Genomic DNA, 12695 nt, shown 5'->3' with positions numbered 1-12695 from the left:
CAAACATGTTTATTGCAGCATTATTTACGATAGCCAAGAGGAAGAAGCAACCTAATGGTTAATCAGCAGATGATAAAGAAAATGTGGCATATGCATACATATAAAATATTATTCAGCCTTAGAAAAGAAGAAAATTCTGTCACATGTTATGACATGGATGAACCTTGAAGACATTATTATAAATAAAATAACACAGTCACAAGAAGACAAATATACAATTCCACTTTTATGAGATGTCTAAAGTTGTCACACTGTTAGAATATGTAATGGTGGTTGGGAGGGGCTGGAGGATGGGAGGAAAGAAGGGTTGTTCAGTAAATACAGAGTTTCAGTTTTGTGAGATGAAAACGTTTTAGATGTCTGTTGCACAACAATGTGCATACAGTTGACACTTCTTTGCTATACACTTAAAAACGGTTAAGATGGTAAATTTTATCTTGTGTATTTTGAACACAATAAAAAGAGATACTTTAAATAAATAAATATATGTGTTTGTATACACACATACAAGTTAACATAAAGCAATAATGAAAACATGAAACCCTTAGTGGAAAATGAATAAATAACATTAAGTAAAAAAGTAACTCCTAAATTATTTTACTTATGGGTAAATAAAATCAAATTAAAACCATTTTTTTAGAAAACAAAACCCTAGAGAAACCTTAGGTTTCTCTTTTCACCAGTCTCCACATGTGCAATCATTGTAGGTGAGTATATACACATATATATATGTATATATATACACACATATATAGATCATTTTATTGTGCTTCACTTTATTATACTCTACAGATAATGCAATTTTTTACAAATTGAAGGCTTGTGGTAACCCTACATCAAGCTAGTCTATCAGCACCACTTTCTTTTCTTTTTTTTTTCTTTTTTTTTTTTTTTTTTTTGAGATGGAGTTTCGCTCTGTTGCCCAGGATGGAGTGCAGTGGTATGATCTCGTCTCACTGCAACCTCCGCCTCCCAAGTTCAAGAGATTCTCCTGCTTCAGCCTCCTGAGTAGCTGGAACACAGGTGCAGGCTACCATGCCTCGCGAACTTTTATATTTTTAGTAGAGACGGGGTTTCACCATGTTGTTCAGGCTGGTCTCAAACTCTTGACCTTACAGCACCATTTTTTAAACAGCATGTGTTCACTTTTTATCTCTGTGTCATATTTTGGAAATTTGTACAATATTTCAAACTTTTTTCTTATTACTACATATATTATGATGATACGTGACCAGTGATTTCTGTTATTACTATTGTAATTGTTCTGGGGAACCATGAACCATGATAATGTAAGACAGCAAACAATAAATGTTGTGTGTGTTCTGACCACTCCGACTGTTTTCCTCATTTCCCCCCCTCTCTTTGGGCCTTCCTATTCCCAAAGACACAACAATTTGAAATTAGGCCAATTAATAACCCTACAGTGGTCTCTAAGTGTTAAGTGAAAAGGAGAGCCACATATCTCTCAAATTAAATGAAAAGCTGGAACTCATTAAGCTTAGTGAGAAAGGCATGTGGAAAGCTGAGATAAACCAAAAGCTAGGCTTCTTCTACCAAACAACTAAGTTTTGGAAGCAAAGGAAAAGTTCCTGAAGGAAATTAAAAGTGCTACTCCAGTGAACACATGAAAGATAAGAAAGTGTAACAGCTTTATTGCTGATATGGAAAAGTTGTATTGGTCTGGATAGAAGCCCAAACTGGTCACATTCCCTTAAGTCAAAGCCTAATTCAGAACAAGATCCTCTCTCTTCAATTCTGTGAAGGCTGAGAGAGGTGAGGAAGCTGCAGAAGAAAAGTTGGTAGCTAGTAGAGGTTGTTTATAAGGTTTAAGAAAAGAAGCCATCTCCATAATATAAAGGTGCAAGGTGAAGCAGCAAGTGCTGATGTAGAACCTGCACCATGTTATCCAGAAAAAGCTCTAGCTTAGAAAATTGGTGAAGGTGGCTAAACAATAGATTTTCAATGTACATGGAGCAGCCTTCTATTGGAAGAAGATGTCATCTAGGACTTTCATAGCTAGAGAGAAGTCAACACCAGTTTCAAAGCTTCAAAGTGAAGACTTACTCTCTTATTCGGTACAAATGCAGCTGGTGACTTTAAGTCAAAGCCAATGCTCATTTACCATTTGGAAAATTCTAAGGCCCTTAAAAATTATGCTAAGTGTATTCTGCCTAACTCTATTAATAAAACAACAAAGCCTGGATGACAGCACATTCATTACAGCACAGTTTACTGAATACTTTGAGCCCACTGTTGAGACCTACTGCTAAAAAAAAAAAAAAAAAAAAAGAGTATTTTTAAAATATTACTGCTCATTGACAATGTGTCTGGTCATTCAAGGGCTCAGACAGAGATGTACAAGGGGATTAACGTTGTTTTCATGCCTGCTAACATAACATCCATTCTGCAGCCCATGGAGCAAGAAGTTGTTTTGACTTTAAGTCCTGTTATTTAAGAAATACATTTTGTAGGCTATAGCTGCTATTGATAGTGATTCCTCTGATGGATCTGATCAAAGCAAATTGAAAATCTTTTGGAAATGATTCACCATTCAAGATGCCACTAAGAACATTCATGATTTATAGGAGGAGGTCAAAATTACAATATTAACAGGAGTTTGGAAGAAATTGATTCCAATTCTCATGGATGACGATGGGGAGGTTCAAGACTTCAGTGGAAGAAGTAACCGCAGATGTGATGGAAATAGCAAGAGAACTACAATTAGAAGATGTGACTGGATTGCTGCAATCTTATGATAAAAGTTTAACAGATAAAAAGTTGCTTCTTATGAATGAGCACAGACAGTGGTTTCTTGAGATGAAATTTATTCCTCGCAAGATGCTTTAAACATTGTTGAAGTGACAACGAAATATTTAGAATATTACATAACTTAGTTGACAGCACAGGTAGGATTTAGAGGATCGACTCCAATTGTGAAAGAAGTTCTAGTGTGGGTACAATGCTATCAAACAGCATTGCACACTACAGAAAAATCTTTCATGAAGTCAGTTGATGTGGAAACCTTCATTTTTTGCCCTCATTGTTGTTTTACTTCAAGAATTGCCATAGCCACCCTAACTTTCAGTGAACACCACCCTAATCAGTCAGCAAAGTAACTGTCAACATCCAGGCAAGACCTTTCACTAGCAAAAAATTATGACTCACAGGCCAGGCACGGTGGCTCACGCCTGTAATCTCAGCACTTTGGGAGGCCAAGCTGGGCGAATCACCTGAGATCAGGAGTTCGAGACCAGCTTGGCCAACATGGTGAAACCTCATCTCTACTAAAAATACAAAAATTAGCCAGGCGTCGTGGCATGAGCTTGTAATCCCAGGTACACAGGAGGCTGAGGAAGGAGAATCACTTGAACCCAGGAGACAGAGGCTGCAGTGAGCCAAGATTATGCCATCGCACTCCAGGCTGGGCGACAGTGAGACTCTGTCTCAAAAGAAAATAAATAAAAAATAGATTATGACTCACTAAAGACTCAGATGATTGTTAGCATTTTTAGCAATAAAGTATTTTTAATTAAGATATGTATATTATTTCTTTAGACATAATGCCATTGCACACTTAATAGACAACAATGCTTTTACAAGTATTACATACTTTTTACATGCATACATAATTATTTGATACAATAATTACTTTTTAGAAGTATGTAAAAAGTATGTAATACTTTACATGTGCTGGGAAAGCAAAAAATTCATATGACTTGCTTTATTATGATATTCTCCTTATTGAGGTGGTCAGAACTGAACCTGCAACAACTGTGAGGTATGTAAATATATAATTTCACTATATATGTATGTATGTGTGTATATTACACGCATAATTGAAATATCTCCTTTCAGAATTTCTCCCATACATTTCCTTTTCTTTACTAGTTATATTATATATAATATCCATTTCTTCTTTTAATTTTCCAAATAGACAATCTGAATATTCGTACAACAATAGCAAAGAAGGTAATGCTGAGTGCTAAGTAATAGTGTTGACACCCATATTTTCATGGTCATTTATGTAAAGCAGTCTAACTGTACTGCATTGTGTTTTGTGAGTGTGTGTGTGTGTGTCAGATATTTACATAAGCCTTTTCCACCCCGGGTTTATACATATATACTATATATACATATAATGTGTACATATATAATATATAGTTTTAATTGTGATATATGCACAAGTAGCAATAGGACTCTTACATTGCATAGATCATAAAAATTGTAAAATGCACGAAAGTGTTAAATATTTAGTAAATACTTCTCTCTTAATATAAAATAAATAAAATTGCCTGGGTATCAACAAAAACAACGATTAGAAAATCAACTCAATCTTTCAACATAAAGTGGATCAATTTCAGACAACCTTATTGCTTGTAAGTGTGGTGTTAATTTCCCACTTGTCTTAGGTAAACAAAATAATGGTAAATTTAAAAAATAAGTTCCCTCTGAATATATCATAAAAGGCTTCCATCTTAGTGATAACTGGATTTCTCACAGTAATTTTTATTTTAATCTCATTAAAAAGAAACTCTTTCTCTACTAACACTTTTTGAAAATAGTGGTTTGGTAAGATGACATGTTTCTGCTAAGCCATGGCAAAAGATCAGCAACACTCTCACTCAGGACTAAGCATCTAGGATTCAAAACCTAGTGGGAAGATACTGGACTGAGAATCACCAAACTCAGTTTCAGTACTCCCTCCACTAATAATCTGTTTATTTTAGTTCCATCGGCTGCTCAGGCCTCAGATTTTTTCACAATAGCAAAGGTCACATGCCACATTTCCAGCAATAAAAAAGCAAAGGTTCTAAGAATCACTGGGTCAAGAAACATCACTTTCACTTTAGTTTATTTTGGTGATAAAGAAATGATTTGTCTTAGTCATTTACCACGGAGCTTTAGTTATCCAGGAAATAAATTCAGAAGTCAACTGTGCCCCCACCTTTGTCCCTTATCCCTCCCAACCACAACCACAACATCTTATAAACAAATTTCAGAATGTTCATGCTTATGCACTGTAGGAAATGTTTTATCAGTGATAAACAGTCTTCTCGCTTTTGTTCTGCTTAGTAGTTGAGGATTACAGGGCTTTAGCCTGAAATCATTTGAGAATAAAAATCTGGATTTTTTGAAACATTTAGCCTCATGAGTCTTATCACTAGTTGTAAATATTAAAATATCATGTCCTCAGTGGACATGGCCAGGGCAGAAGATGCTTCTATGGGGAAAATGACATTGCTAATTCAAAAATATTATCAGGGAGAAATTACAGTGGAAAAGTTGAGAGATTTAAGCATTAATCATGAGTTCATGATCATGCATTTGTGTCTAAGTCAGCTCCCCATTGTGCTCTCTCTTACTACCCCCGAGTCTTCTTTCAGAGCAGCTATAATGATTCATAATTATGAATTTATTAATGGGATCGTTTGTTTAATGTCTGTCTTTCTCACTAGCTTCCTTGAAGCAGGTATCATGCCTGTTTGACTCACCATTTGTTTCTATTGCCTAGAAGAATGCCAGGAACATAGTAGGTGCTCAGTAAATATTTGTCGAATAAATAAACGAAGATTCTGCAAACAAGGAGAACTGAAAATAATGTATTTTCTTCCTAAGTTCCAATTCTAAGCTATTTTCTTGTCTTGAGCCAAAGGGCTGCTCAAACCAACAAGTACTGAGTATAAGAATTTAGACACTTTTGGGAATCTCAGCAAAGAGAACTGTGTGTGTCTTTCTCCTCAAGAGCATCACAGCCTGGAGATGAGAATCAGAAGCAGAAGATCTTGGAACAAAACTTGGTACTCAGAGACCTGGAATAGGGAGAGAGATTTGACCTTGCCCTCACATGAGCATACTGGTCACACAACTCATAAAAGACTAAGAAGGATCTGCATGAACTGAGTCTTCTTGCCTCAGAGGCCTCAAGAATACATAGAGACCAGGGAGCAGGGAAGCTTCCTCGGCAGAGAACTGACAGTCATTCTGCTTCTACAGAGCACACCTTCCAGAAGCTACAGAGTTCTTGTGGCATAGGGTATTCTAGTGGTTAACCCTGAGCCCTGGGGAGCCAACCCACCTAATGGGGCAGAGGAGCCAAAGAGAGGAAAAACGGGGGAGGGAAAAAAAAAGATATATCCGGTGGAGTTTTCACACTCAACCATGACAATACAACCACACCATAAAGCAGGGGTGGCAAACTTTTTCCATAAAGGATCTAATAATCATATTTTAGCTTTTGAGGGCCATACAGTCTCTGTGGCAGCTACTCAATTCTGCCGTTTTAGTGTGAAAGCAGCGATATAAAATATGAAAAATGGGCTTGCTCTAATATATTTTACAAAAAATGCAGTGGGTCATATTTTGCCAGTAGATCATGGTTTGCTGACCCTTGCCCTAGTGTAAGACCAAGCCTAGTCCTGCCCTAGTGACTTCTAAAATCCAGCTTTGACAAGATCCACATAAAAAGTAGGTTTTGAAGACTGAGTCTCAGCCAGTAATATAAGCTTAGAAAACACCTTAGAAATTTCAGAGATTTGCCCTTAAAAAGCATAAAACCAAACCATACAAACTCAAAATGATCAATCAATCAAACTGACAGCTAGAACAAAAAATAACATTCTTCATAGGAACAGCACTCAGAGACTCTACAATGTATTATTTATAATATCCAGTATTATAAATTATAAACAAAAAATTACAAGACATGTTAAGAAATAAGAAAAATGTCATCCAGAGTCAAGAGGATAAAAGCCAGTGGAAAGAGTCTCAAAAGCGAGCCTGAGGTTGGACTTAGCAAAGACGTTAAAATGTCTACTTAAAATATCTTGGAGGGCCTAGAGAAAAATACAGTCTTGATGAGTGAACAGACAAGGGATCTCAGAAGAGAAATAGAACTTATTTTTCAGAAAACAACCAAATCAAAATTATAGAACTGAGAAGTACAATAAATAACATTTAAAACTCACTCACTGGGCTTAACAGCAGATTAGAAAAATTGTAAGAAAGGGTCAGTGAACTTGAAGACCAATATAAATGATCAAATCAGAGCAAAAAAGAAGACTAAAGACAAATGACCACAGTCTCAGGGACCTCTAAGACAATATCAGACTAACGTAACGAATATTGGACTCCCAGAAACACATACAGTGAGCATGAGGCAATGAAAAATAATTGACAAAATATTTTTCAAACTTGATGAAAAACATTGACTTCAATACAGTAAGCTTAGTAAACTCCAGTCAGTATAGATGCAAAGAAAGCAACATCAAAATATATCGTAGTCAAATCACTTACAAAAAAAATAAAAGATGAGGAGTCAACTGAAAGGAACCAGAGATCACCTACTAGGAATTAAAAATAAAAATTACTACAGGCTTATCATAAAAAACAATGGAGGCCAAAAGACAAAAGAATGCTACATTTAAAATTCTTAAATAGGCTACCCAGAACTCCATATCTAGTAAACATATTCTTCAAAGGCAAGTGTAAAAATAAAGATAATTTTCAAAGAGATAAAAATGAAGAGAATTTGTCATCAGCAAGTCTGCACTATGCAAAGTGCTAAAGAATGTTTCTCAGGCTGAAGGGAAATAATACAGACAGAAACTCAGATTTAAAGGAAGAAATGTGGAATACCAGAAGCAGGAAGTGAGTAAATGTAAATATAATCTAATTTTTCTCTTTTCATAATTTTCTTATAGGACAACTGGTGTTTAAAGCAAAACAAGACAAAACAAAAAGAACAACATTGTAAGGTAGGAGAGGTTTAAAATAAGTGAAGAAAAAATATGATAATGGCACAAACAATGTAATGAATATGAATGAATAATAATATACCATTGTAATGTTGTTATATTTTTGAAAGGGGAAGCAGAAAGTAAGAAGTGTCCATGAAGTGTGAAGTCAGGTCCTACAATATTAACTCTAAGTAAACTTTGATAAATTAGGATACATGTTGTTAGTCCTAAAGCAGCCCCTAAAAATAATAAAAAGAGTTGTAGCAAGAAGCAAATAGAAGAAATTAAGTGGTGTATTAAATGTTTTTCAATTAACCTGAAAGAAGGCAGAAAGGGGGAACCAAGGATCAAAGAAGATATGTAAGTAAAATAAGAATAACAGGAAGATACGAGTAAAACCTGATTAAAAAATAATAGCATACTTAAGGAAGTTGAAATGAAACACAAAAAAGAATGTTTGAAGGTAGAAAACATAATTTCAAATTACATAATTTTGTGGATGAATTAAAAGGGAATCTGCTCTGTTGAGACATAAGTCAGTGGCCTGCAAGAACAAATGCAAGGAAGAGCTCCAAACAAAGTATAAAATATAAACAACAACAATATAAAGAGATGGCAACCATGAGAAAAAAATAATAGACAATAGGTCCAGGAGCTTTGACATGCCAATAATATTAATAGTTTCCAAAAATGAAAACAGAAACATTGGAAAAGAGGCAATAATTAAAGAGATAACAGTAGAAAATTTCCCCGTAATTACGACGCCTGAGTCTGCAGTCTGTAAGGGCCCCCTAAGGCTCAGGAAGGATTGAGAGGAAAAAGGGCCATGCCTAGGCATATACTGGTAAAGTTCTCCAACATTAAGTATCGGGAGAAAATCTTCCAGGCTTCTGGGAGATAAAAACAAACAACAAAAAATGTTAAAAATCCTATTGACATTGAACTTCTCATCTACAGCACTAGAAACTAGAAGACAGTGGACTAATATTCAGAGTAAACAAGTTTGATCTGAGAATCTTCAACCACCCAAGGTATCATGGATCTTTTGGAAGACATCTAAGATTGGTCACGGGAAATGAAGATTTGCAAGAATTTAAAGAATATGTCAAAATACTCATGTTCTTCATCTATGGAAAATATTTGAGAAAAATATCCAATCAAATAGAAAACGAAAAAGATGAGAAAATAGAGTAAGAGAAACAGGAGAAGAAACAATGATAGGCCGGGTGCGGTGGCTCAAGCCTGTAATCCCAGCACTTTGGGAGGCCGAGACGGGTGGATCACGAGGTCAGGAGATCGAGACCATCCTGGCTAACGCGGTGAAACCCCGTCTCTACTAAAAATACAAAAACTAGCCAGGCGAGGTGGCGGGCGCCTGTAGTCCCAGCTACTCGGGAGGCTGAGGCAGGAGAATGGCATGAACCCGGGAGGCGGAGCTTGCAGTGAGCTGAGATCCGGCCACTGCACTCCAGCCTGGGTGACAGAGCGAGACTCCGTCTCAAAAAAAAAAAAAAAAAAAAAAAGAAACAATGATAGACCATAAATTACTCTCTATCCCTCTCCTTCCCTAAGTCCATCTCACTATAACGTATTTTAGATCATTAATGAATGTGCTTCTAGAACAAACATAATTTTCTTATTAAAAAACAAAACACCTAAATTGACTAATAAATATGGAATCACTATATATTCTTAAGCTGTCATAAAATTATCTTGAAAAAAGCTGCTAGACCAAGATGCTTTTCTTTTTTTTTTTTGAAACAGAGTCTCGCTCTGAAGACCAGGTTGGAGTGCAGTGGCGCCATCTCAGGTCACTGCAAGCTCCACCTCCCGGCTTCATGCCATTCTCCTGCCTGAGCCTCCTGAGTAGCTGGGACTACAGGCGCCCGCCACCATGTCCGGCTAATTTTTTGTATTTTTAGTACAGACGAGGTTTCACCATGTTAGCCAGGATGGTCTCGATTTTCTGACCTTGTAATGCACCTGCCTTGGCCTCCCAAAGTGCTGGGATTACAGTCGTGATCCACCGTGCCCGGCCCAAGATGTTTTTTAAAAAGGTAGTTCAAAAGTCCAAGCATCACAAAATCGGTTTGCTACAAAAATGATTCCAGAGCATAGAAAAATAATAGTTTCCAACTGTTTTTATACAATTTTGACACAAGAATGTGATTAAAATAGAACTTTAAAAAGTAATCCCAAGTATAGATTACCAAATACAAAATTAATTGTAAAGTCAAATGCAGCAAAATTTTTAAGACTATTTATTCAAGTAATGCAAAGATGACTTCAAATTTAAAAATACATTAACATAATATTGTCATTTCAATAAGCCAAAGAAATATAATATTCCGCACAATATGGATAAAACAAGTCTAGTAAACTAGCATATTTTTAAAAATTCGTAAAACTTCCATTACGATGGAAGAAAAACATACCAGAGTTTTTTCCCATCGAACACAGGAATAAATTCTAAAGTTATATAACAGAATTGTGGAAGTCATGATGAATACACTAAGGCATGACAGACTAAGTACAATAACTTAGGAAGGAGACAAAATATGTCCTTATTAGATACCATGTAAACAATACCCAGAAAACCCAAGAGCATCAACTGTGATGATCCCTTTGAATTGATGAGCAGAGGTCAAAAAGCATGGTCCATAAAGGGTCCGATAAAAAACATTTCAGGCTTGCCAGCCACACCATCTCTGCCACAACTTCTCAGTTTTGCTTTTGTAGTGCCAAATCAGCTACAGACAATATGTAAACAAATGGGTAGTTCTGTGTTCCAATAAATCTTCATTTAAGAAAGCTTTATTTATTCAAGAAAAAAGTGTTATATTTGTCCCCAGGCTGTAGTTTTCTGACTTCTGATCTACAATTTATAATATTATTCTTTATTCAAAAGATTTCCTGAATATCTATGGCCAGTTTAAAACTATGAGAATGATGCCAATTACAATAAATATGCATGTAAAATTCCCAATAACTTTGAGAAGCAGTATGTGAGACCTACAAAAAGAAAATTACAAAAAAAGACTGAGATTATATGAAGAATAACTTGATCAGAGAGAAACAGGGTAATTATATTCTTTTTAAAAATGCTTTCAACTTTTATTTTAGATTCAGGGGGTACATGTGTAGGTTTGGTACGTGGGTATATTGTGTGATGCTGAGGTTTGGAGTACAGATCCGGTCACCCAGGTGCTGAGCACAGTACTCAGTAGTTAGTTTTTCAATTCATGCCCTTCTCCTAACCTTCCCCCTATGCAGTGTCTACTGTTACTGTTTTTTGTTTGTTTGTTTGTTTTTGAGATGGGGTGTCACTCTGTCACCCAGGCTGGAGTGCAGCGGCATGATCACAGCTCGCTGCGGTCTCCACCTCCTGGGCTCAAGCAATCCCCCCAGCTCAGCCTCCCAAGTACCTGGGACCACAGGCCTGCCCCATCCTGCCTGGCTAATTTTTCACTTTTTGTAGAAACGAGATCTCCTTATGTTGCCTAGGTTGGTCTCAAACTCCAGGGCTGGCCTCAAATCCTCTTGCCTCAGCTTCCCAAAGTACTGGGATTACAGGCATGAGCCACAGTGCTGGCCTATTTTTTCCATCTTTACTTCCATGTGTACTCAATGTTTAGCTCCCACTTACAAGTATTGACATACAATATTTGGTTTTCTGTTCCTGCATTAATTCACTTAGGATTATGGCCTCCAGCTGAATCCATGTTGCTACAAAGGACATGATTTCACCATTTTTATTGCTGGATAGTATCACATGATACATATGTACCACATTTTCTTTATTTAATCCACTGTCAGTGGGCACGTAAGTTGATTCCACATCTTTGTTACTCTGAATAGTGCTGTGATGAACATGCAACTGCATGTGTCTTTTTGGTAGAATAACTTATTTTGCTTTGGGTATATGACCAGTAATGGGATTGCTGGGTCAGACGATAGCTCTGCTTTAAGTTATTTGACAAATCTCCAGACAGCTTTCCATAGTAGCTGAACTAATTTACATTCCCATCAACAGTGCGTAAGTGTTCCATTGTCTCTGCAGCCTCGCAAACATCTATTATTATTTGAGTTTTTAATAATAGCCATTCTGACTGGTGTAAAGATGGTATCTCATTGTGGTTTTGATTTTCATTTCTCCCATGATCAGTGATGCTGTTTTCTCATATGTCTGTTGGCCACTCGTGTGTCTTCTTTTGAGAAGTGTCTGTTCATGTTCTTTGCCTATTTCTTTTTAATTTCAACTTTTATTTTGGATACAAAGGGTAGATGTGCAGATTTTTTTTAATGGAAATATTGCATGATGCTGAGGTTTAGAGTACTGATCCTGTCATCCTGTTAGTGAGCAAAGTACTCAATAGGTACTTTTTCAACCTACCCCTTTACCCTGCAGCAATGCACAATGTCTTTTGTTCCCATATTTATGTCCATGTGTGCCCAATGCTTAGCTCCCACTTATAAATGAGAACATGTGGTATTTGGCTTTTTGTTCCTGAGTTAATTTGCTTAGGATTATGGCCTCCAGCTAATCTATGTTGCTGCAAATGATATAATTTCACTATTTTTATGGCTGCACAGTACTCCATGATGTATTCCATGTCTTTTTGGTAGAATGATTTATTTTATTTTGGGTATGTATCTAATAATGGCTTTACTGGGTCAAAAGGCAACTCTGTTTTAAGTTATTTGAGAAATCACTAGACAGCTTTCCACAGTGGTTGAACTAATTTATATTCGCACCAACAGTTCCTAAGTATTCCCTTTTCTCCATAATCTCATCAGCATCTATTGTTTTTTGATGTTTTAAGAATAGTCATTCTGATTGGTGTGAGAGGTTATCTCATTGTGGTATTGATTTGCAATTGTCTGATGATTTGTGATATGGTTTGGATCTCTGTCTACACCCAAATTTCATGTTGAAATTTAATCCCTAATTCCCCAGGA

The sequence above is a fragment of the Mandrillus leucophaeus genome, unplaced genomic scaffold (genome assembly GCF_000951045.1).
Source record: "Mandrillus leucophaeus isolate KB7577 unplaced genomic scaffold, Mleu.le_1.0 Scaffold1083, whole genome shotgun sequence".
Taxonomy (NCBI): Eukaryota; Metazoa; Chordata; class Mammalia; order Primates; family Cercopithecidae; genus Mandrillus; species Mandrillus leucophaeus.
The sequence above is the reverse complement of the archived record's forward strand: the minus strand, read 5'-3'. Positions refer to the sequence as shown.